Raw genomic sequence first — 10,000 nt, 5'->3', positions numbered from 1 at the left:
GAAAGGGAAGGGAGAGGTGGAGGGACAGAGTGGTAAGCTGCCTCCATGCACGCGCCGTCCAGCAGTGGTTGCCAGATGACGGAGTAGGCAAAGGGTGCAACAGTAGTTTGTAATTCACACTGAGACATGTCCTTGAACAACAGCTGCGTATAAACAAGACACGTAAAAAAAAAAAAATCAAATTATATCTAGATATACCGAAAGGGATTTTTTTTAAATTCCTATCTCTGAGTTCCTGTTGAAGTATACGGAATAAAATAGACGTCGATATGAAGGATGCACCGAAGAAGGCGCTGCATAAGTCGTCAAATGGATGTCAATGTGAGGCTGCCTCTATCCCACATGTCGCAACACCAACGGCCTTACAAGGCCAAGGCAGCGGGGCTGTGGAAGAGCTTCACTGAGGCCACGCCTGACGTGACACAGATGTCTAATCATAGAGCAAAAGGGGCCGCCAATACCTGGAGGGCTTCACTCCCTACACCACTCCTGCCATATTTATGAACTTTTATTTCACATTTCATATGTATTTTATACATATTATGTATTTGTATAAGTAATTATAGCTATTTATTCAATAACTTTTAAAATGGTTGTGTGCAACAATGCATAAATTTATTATTTATCACTTGTAAATATCTGTATATTATATTCAAATAAAAAAAAAAAGGTTCGCCATTATAAGGAAAGAGGTGGAGAAGGTCGAGGCGTGGCTGAAGAACATGTCGTCGGTAACCACGATGAAGGGCTTATGGTGAAGCTGCAGACCACAGCTTCAGTGGACTGCAACAGGAGAGCGTGGACAGGAATCACGTGACGTTATGAGGGCGCCGAGGCGAGCTTCATAGCACACACGTGGCTGCACGTCTTGACCACCAAACCAGCATATTCTTCACCAGTCCTCTTCGGAAAGGGTCTGTTTCCCCCAGTGTTATGTGATTATGTGATAAAGACGAGACACTTGACACTTCCATAAGACACAGTAATGAGTACAAAGCAGGTACTAAAGTCAGTGGTATTGTGGAGGGTGGGTGGTGGTAAGAGGCCTGGCCGCTCCCTCCTCCGTGATCTGCCGCTGACTGACTTCGGGTGTGCCATCACACCACGGCCCACGGCAGACAACACAGATTCCCTGCAGCATAACTTCACAACAACTCAGCTAGGCGTGGATTTGACGTATTTGTTTTCAAAGGAAGTTACTCTCAGTGGATATCCGGCATTACTGATAAAACAAAAGACTAGTGAGACAATAATACAACAATCATTTTGCTAAAGTCAATAATAGCGAGGAACATTAGGGAACATTTAGACAAACATAACTTGATAAATCAGTCACAGCATGGCTTCACGAAGGGGAAGTCTTGCCTGACAAACTTGTTAAGTTTTTACAGTAGGGTGTACGAGGCAGTAGATAATGGTGATAGTTATGATATCTTATATTTGGACTTTAGTAAAGCATTTGACAAGGTACCCCATCAAAGGCTCCTGAGAAAGGTTAGGGCACACGGGATAGATGGGAAGGTGTTAGGCTGGATAGGGTCATGGCTTAGTGACAGGCAACAGAGAGTGGTAATAAACGGCTCGAAATCCGAGTGGGGTCATGTAATTAGTGGGGTGCCACAGGGATCAGTATTAGGACCATTGTTATTTCTAATGTATATCAATGACTTGGATAGTGGAATTAGTAGTGATGTTAGTAAATTTGCGGATGACACAAAGATAGGTAGATTAATTAGGTCAGAATCGGATGCCATCGCCTTGCAGGCAGACTTAGATAGAATGAATGAATGGACGGATAGATGGCAAATGCAATTTAATATCAATAAATGCAAAGTGCTTAGCGTAGGTAGAGGAAACCCACACAATAGGTACACATTAGACAACCAAACTCTGGTAGGTACAGGGTACGAGAAAGATTTAGGAGTTATAGTTAGCTCTGAACTCCGTCTAGGGAAGCAATGCATAGAAGCCAGAAACAAGGCAAATAGGGTACTAGGATTCATTTTTAGGAGTGTTAAAAGTAGAAGGCCGGGAGTAATATTAAAGTTATACTTGGCGCTGGTCAGACCTCATCTAGACTACGCGGTGCAGTTCTGGTCCCCACATTACAGGAAAGATATAGGTCTATTAGAATCAGTACAGAGGAGAATGACTAAAAGGATACAGGGGATGAGGAGTATTCCTTACGAGGCGAGGTTGAAGCTGTTGAATTTACATTCTTTAGAGAGACGTAGGTTAAGAGGGGACCTGATAGAAGTCTTTAAGTGGTATAAGGGTTATAACAAGGGAGATGTAAGCAAAATTCTTAGGATCAGCAACCAGGGTAGAACAAGAAATAACGGGTTCAAGCTTGAAAAATTTAGGTTTAGGAAGGAGATAGGAAAAAATTGGTTCTCAAATAGAGTGGTAGACGAGTGGAACGGACTCAATAATCATGTAGTTAGTGCTAGGACACTAGAGAGCTTTAAGAGAAGATTAGACAAGTTTATGGATGGGGATAGCAGATGGAAATAGGTAGGTGTGTTTCATACAGGGACTGCCACGTGTAAGCCTGGTCGCTTCTTGCAGCTACCCTTATTTCTTATGTTCTTAACTCGGAAACAATAACAAGTAGAGGCACCACCACTACCACCACCACCACCACCACCACCACGCGCATCCCTCGGTGCCCACAAGCAGGAATCTTCCCACACATGAGTCCAAACGTCCTTGACAAAGCTGTAAGTATAGCTCGCTTTAACTTATGGTTACTTTCATTTATATGCGTAACTCAGTAATACGTAAGAAATGTACTAACAACCAAATGATCCACGAGTTAAAAATGGTTAAAAATGTAAATGTCAGAAAACTGGGGCCAGCACATTATCACCCCCAAGGAGGAAACAGGCGGCCGGAGACAAGACTGTGGCTACGGCAGGTTGCAAGAGTTTGTGATACACCTCTTCTTCATTCACTATTACACTCTGACATGCACAGTGCTGACGAGACACATCTCATGTCGCCTCCCCGCCAACACTTGCAAAATTATCAATGCCAGTCCTGTGTACACTTCCCTTCCCAAACCATACAGGGTTTCCTAACATCTCCAAGAAAAGTAAAACTCCGTCTACAGTCATAACCATGTCGAAAAATATATGAAAGAATTACTAACAATCTGGAACCTCCTTCCGCAGCCTTCAAGGGAAATAGATGGCAGTCTGGTAGTCTCTTCATAGGTCAAATGTGTTTTCTGTCAGAGATGGAAGAACAAAGCTGAGGTAAAGTTTAAACAAGTATGAATACATAACAATAAAAAGTCAAAGGGCACCGTACCTTAACTAACAGCCAGACGAGAACCTGAAAATGGAAAGGAAGCATTCCATTAAGAGATAGAAAAAAATGAAAGAATATAAATAACAACAATTAAATTAATATAATCAACACACGACAAAAACACTTCCTGCACGGCATCAATTATGTGGAGAGAGAGAGAGAGAGAGAGAGAGAGAGAGAGAGAGAGAGAGAGAGAGAGAGAGAGAGAGAGAGAGAGAGAGAGAGAGAGAGAGAGAGAGAGAGAGAGAGAGAGAGAGAGAGAAATTCACAAACACAAAAAAAAAAATATATATATATATATATATATATATATATATATATATATATATATATATATATATATATATATATATATATATATATATATATATATATATATATATATATATATATACTGCCAATATTAAAAAGTGATCACCCGCAAACAACTATCATACGTCTACTTGTACAATACCTCACACTTCACCCACCAGGTCTGCTTCCCCTCTCTGTCTTACTTCACCCAAAGAGGCCTGACAGAGACACAACCGGCAGTGACCCGCTCTGAGTGAAGCCAGGCCAGTGAGAGGCCGCCACACTAGGAGGGTGATTGTGAGCAGAAAAGTATGGACTAGTCTTGTCTTAGAGATGTCAACTGATTTCACCTGCACATCACTGACCTCACATCGAGAGAAAAGCAAAATATCTGATGAATATATCACACTGCATATACAATTAGCTCTTAAGCACCTTTCACACGACGCCACCGGTGACCGCCATTAGTAACCTCTCATAGTTTGCAATGGAGACTTTCATATGAGGCCACCGGGGTTGCTAGGGCAGGTAACCGCCACCGACAGTAACGAGTCCTCACAACCAATGGCGACCACTCGCGGTGGCCGCCACTCACTGTTAGACCTTGTTTCAGAAGGGAGTTTTTACACAAAGACACAGAGTGACGCCACGGTCGTCCATAATACATTACTTTTCAGTGTTAAACCTGATTTTTAAAGGACCATGTGTTCGCGAATGAAGGGGAAAACCACAAGTGGAAGATAGTGGAAGAGAGGGTGAACAACATGGCGTCCTGCTGCCAGGTCTATTAGTGTGACATTGTGATTAACAATTATACAAGGGAGCTGCAAGCGTTGTTAGTGTTCTGTTCAGTGAGGGAAGAGGCCGCTTGCTGCAGTAGTGTTCTGTTCAGTGGTGGAAGGGGCCATCTGTTGAAAAAAAAAAAAGAAACAAAAGAAAAACAATATCAATGGAAGTAGCTCCAGCTCGCATAACAAAACAAAGAACTGCAAATTTATGCTCACACTGTTCTGAAAAACTGTTTTAATGTAAGTTTTTTTTTTTTTTTTCCCAGAAGTTAGTCCGAAAATGACTGACATAGAGCCATTAACAAATAATATTTTCATTGTAGTGCATGTGTGAGATCTACTTTGACGTCAGGTATCACCATGCAGGAGGACAACACACACGTGGTCTGCACAGCGACAAAGCCTGCAAAAGTCGCCAAACGTAAGGAAAGTTGATTTAGTTCGGTGGACCGTAAAGATGTTGTTTATATATAAATATACGTCTTTCATGTATGCTACTTACCTTAATTTGTTTTGTTATAAAACCGAGTTTTTTTTCTATTTAATTTGAACGGAAATTGTGATTCATGGGTGGGCTGGTTTCACTGCTGGTGGCACCTTACCTCCTCACAAAAGGGGCACCACGGCCCGCAGGGCTTCAGTTCCTCCACAGCAGCGCGGGGTGACAAGCCCCCGTCGTCATTATTGAACCTCCTACATTCCACCACTTCTGTCTACCGGATTGGTTCGTTCGCTCAGCACTCCACACAAAGCTCGTCACTCAACAAGGCGGCATCATGCAGCCAGTGAGTATCTTGAGTTTACTTTACGTGTCTCATCCGCGTACAATTTTAACGCACCATATTCTCACCCAGACAAGTGGTGACCTCAGTCCTCATAACCTTTCCCTCCTCAGCTGACCCTCCTGCTGGTGGTGGCCGTGGCCCTCTCAGCGCTGGTGGTGGTGCAGGCCATGCCTCTCCCTGACGCAGAACCTGAGCCGGATCCCTTCTTGTTTGATTCTGTCTACCCCTTCTACCCCTATCACCACAACTTCTACCAAAATTACTACTTCCCAGGCAACCACCTCTACCACCCGTACTACCACCCTTATCAGCACTTCTCTCCGATCTACTTCGACTAACTACATCCCTTTTAGGCGCCTTGAAGGGGCTGAAAATAAAAAAAAAGTAACAGAGACGTGGAAAGACTGTAACACCTTCAGTAATCTTGACTTCAAACCAGGGCACCACCACTCCACCACTGCAACCACCACCACCACCACCACCACCACCACCACCACCTAGGCCACAGCTCCATGGTCGCGCATCTCGACAACAAAGAAGTCATATGTTATTTATAATGTTATTAGTGTAATGTTTAAAAAATAAGGAAAAGAAGTTTTCCCAAATAAACAATAAGCCATCAGAGTCCCATGAATGTCAGTGGGTGGCGTCTAAGCAATGGTGTTTATCTTCATGTAGTTCAACCGTCATCCATTGCTAGCAAAAGGCTGCTCAGGTAAACAAGGGAAAGTCATCCAGCCAGCAGGTGACAACACGACGAAAAGCAAGTCAGACTGAAGGAAAGGGAAAGCAGGCAAAGGGCTGAGCACGGTGGTTCAGAAGATCCCATATAGATGCAGTACAGGAGCACAACGTCAGCACATCAGCTGACATGTATGGAGACTAAAATTGCTCATGACTCTTGACCTAAAAACAAAATAATTGAATAATAAAACATTACCCTTCACTAACGTAATACTCAAGTACTTCCTTAAAGATAACTTTTGCTTCCATCACCAGAGATAATGCGCTTGATAAAAAAAAAAATAAATAATAATAATAATAAACTAATTTTATATATAACGGTATGAAGGGATATATGACCTTCAGGAAAAAAAAAAATCTTTTGATAAAAAGCAGACCATAATGATAAAAACAAAATAGTGTTATATGTTCATTAGTTTTAATACATTGAGAACTCACTCCACCAAACTGAAGAAGAACAGCATATTCTCTGTTCATCGCACGCTTCACAACGTCCACCACTGAATGCATTCTGTACACTTGACCTTCAACACTCCGTCCTTCACATCGCCTCACACACCCCTAAACATCTCAGACCTTCCCCTCTCCCTCCCTCTCCAACACATTGCCATTTCCAGAGTTATTCAGTAAACTTAAGGGAATGGACGAGTCCTTCTGTTTGTGCGTCGTCAAACTTGTAACATCTGTACCTCGTGTGGGGCCACCGGTAGGTGAAGGTTATCACCATCCTGAAAGATCGCCTAGACATCCCAGCAGAGAACCTTGAGCGAGATTACCGGGTGAGCAAGATCACCAGCCAGGGACCAGGAACGTCATCGCTGAGTGCCCACGGCTCCCGGAGAGCGAACATTCAAGGTGGCAAACCAGTACACCAGCGAAGACTTGCAGGGAAAACTGGCTTTCTTCAATTAGCGCACTCTTGCAGTGAGGGATGTCACCAGGCGTGGGGAAACGAGGGAAGCGTGCCAGGCGGGGTGGAGAAGGCGTCTACCACATCCCGTTCACCCCGCACATTATCCAGTGTTCCTTCCACGCACCCCTTCTGCACCACACCCTGTTGCCAAGACGACCACTACTACTGCCACCAGCAGTCCATCCACATCAGCTGCGGCCTCCAGCTGCATGACGTGGGTGTCCTGGTTATTTTAATTAATATTTGTATTTCCTTAAGTGTACGCATATCTATAAACATGCAACAACAACAACAACAACAACAACAATAATGTTAATAATAATAATAATAATAATAATAATAATAATGATAATAATAATAATAATAATGATAATAATAATAATAATAATAATAATAATAATAATAATAATAATAATAATAATAATAATAATAACAACAACAATAATAATAAACAATTTATCTAGATTATGGACGTGAGACTTAAAATATGCATATTAATATAAAGGGGTTCTTAGTATGTCACAGACCAAAGGGGGAGGGAGGATAGGGTTACAGTGATAAGTAGAATCTGAGGTCAGAGTGCAATCCATCATAATTTCTGATGGAGGTCAGAAGTGGGTGGTCAAGGAAGCCATGGCAAGGCAACGCTTCATCACTGACGCTAGTACTGCATTTAAATGAGCTACACAATCTATTCTTATCATAATGGGATTATAGAGGCTAATACATATATACATACATACGTAAACAAACACACACACACACACACACACACACACACACACACACACACACACACACACACACACACACACACACACACACACACACACACCACACACAGACACACACACACGCCCTCACTGACACCCCCCATCGCTGGAAGTATGTGGACGACTGCACCGTGGGCGTCCCAGTTTCCACCAAGAACCTGGACTACTCGCCACTGCAAGCGATTCTGGAGCGGCTGCAGACGTGGACGGAGGAGAGCAGGATGACCATCAACCACAACAAAACTGTGGTGATGCATTTCTGTACCTCCTCTGTACCAGTGCCCCCTCCCCAGCTCTCAGTGGGCCCTCACCCCCTCCAGGTGGTCCGATGTGCCAAGCTCCTCGGAGTCACGGTGGACGACCAGCTGACCTGGAAGCAGCATGTCGCCAGCACCATAAGATCAGCTACCTACAGGCTGTACATGCTGTGCAGACTCAGGTCGCTGGGGACGCCGACAGATGAGTTAAGGGGGGTGTATCTTACTTTCATCCTCCCCAAACTCATGTACGCCTCCCAGCGTGGTCCTCCTCCCTCACACAAACTCAACAGCTACAGTTGGAGAGTGTGCAGAAAAGGGCGTGCAGGGTCATCCTTGGCCCTGCATATACCACCTATGAAGAAGCCCTGAACACCCTGAGGCTGTCCAGACTATCCACCAGGTACCGTGAGGCTCTGGAGAAGTTTGGAAGGGGACTTCTGAATCATCCACGTCTCAGAAACATGCTGCCGCCTGACGCGCCTCGCCCTACCCGTGCCACCAGACACCACAATAAGATAACGCCCCTAAAGGCGCCACGTACGGACCGTACGGACCGGTACAGACTCAGTGCGATTCCCACCATGGTGCGAGCCATCAATCAATAGTCCCTTCTAGATTTGACTTACCTTTAGTATTAATGTCAAGTATTTCCCCACCCCCAATGTACATTTTCAGTTTGTTGACTGCCTAAAGAATAAACCGTTTATTATTATTATTATTATTATTATTATCATTATTATTATTACACACACACACACATACACACACACACACACACACATATATATATATATATATATATATATATATATATATATATATATATATATATATATATATATATATATATATATATATATATATATATATATATATATATATATATATATATATATATATATATATATATATATATATATATATATATATATATATATATATATATATATATATATATATATATATATATATATATATAATCAACGTATTTGATACCTATCAAACCAAAGAGCGCACTGAAAAATACCATGCATTTAAAAAAATTTCTACAAAAGTACTCTGTATTTTAGAAATTTCTAGGGCACTTCCATAAACATTGAGAATTTTTGTGAAGGCTTTGCAACGGTCAAAAGTTCTGATTTCGTGTTCTAGGTATCAAAATACAACAATTGATTCATTTCTTATCACTTAATGTCAGACTGAGCATGCTTTCTAAAATTACCTATGTGGACTAAATTTACCTTTTGACTACTTCATGCTGCCTATTAAAATTCTTCGCAATAATGTTTTTCTCGCTGGCCTAAACCCTCGGAAAGCTTATGGACTTGATGGGGTCTCTCCTATTGCTCTCTGAAACTGCGCTTCTGAGCTTGTACCTTGCCTAGTCAAACTCAACTCTGTGTGTCAACATCTACCTTTCCTTCTTGCTGGAAGTTTGCCTACAGTCAGCCTTTTTCTAAAATGGGTGACCGTTCTAATCCGTCAAACTATTACTGTAACTACTACTTTAATTTCCTGTCTATCTAAAGTTTTTCAATCTATCCTCAACAGGAAGATTCTTAAACACATATCACTTCACAACCTTCTATCTGATCGCCAGTATGGGCTCCATTAAGGCCGCTCTACAGATGATCTTCTGTCCTTCCTTACTCAGTCTTCATCATCTTCTTTTAGAGATTTATGAGAAACTTTTGTTGTTGTCTTTGACATATCACAAGCTTTTGATAGAGTCTGGCACAAAGCTTTGATTTCCAAACTGCCCCCCTGCAGCTTCTATCCCTCCCTCTGTAACTTCATCTCAAGTTTCCTTTCTGACCATTCTTTGTAACCTGCTTTGGTAGACGGTAACTGTTCTTCTCTTAAATCTATTAACAGTGGTGTTCCTCAGGGTTCTGTCCTGTCACCCAGTCTATTCGTATTATTTATCAATGATCTTCTAAACGAAACTTCTTGTCCTATCCACTCCTACGCTGATTATACCACCCAGTACTTTTCAACGTCTTTTCGTAGACGTCCATCCCTTCAGGAAGTAAACAGTTCACGCAGGGAAGCCACACAAAGCCTGACTTCTGATCTCTCTAAGATTGCTGAATGGGGAAGAGCAAATTTGGTACTGCTCAATGGCTCAAAA

The sequence above is a fragment of the Scylla paramamosain genome, chromosome 12, assembly GCF_035594125.1.
Source record: "Scylla paramamosain isolate STU-SP2022 chromosome 12, ASM3559412v1, whole genome shotgun sequence".
Lineage (NCBI taxonomy): Eukaryota > Metazoa > Arthropoda > Malacostraca > Decapoda > Portunidae > Scylla > Scylla paramamosain.
Note: the sequence above shows the minus strand (reverse complement) of the source record.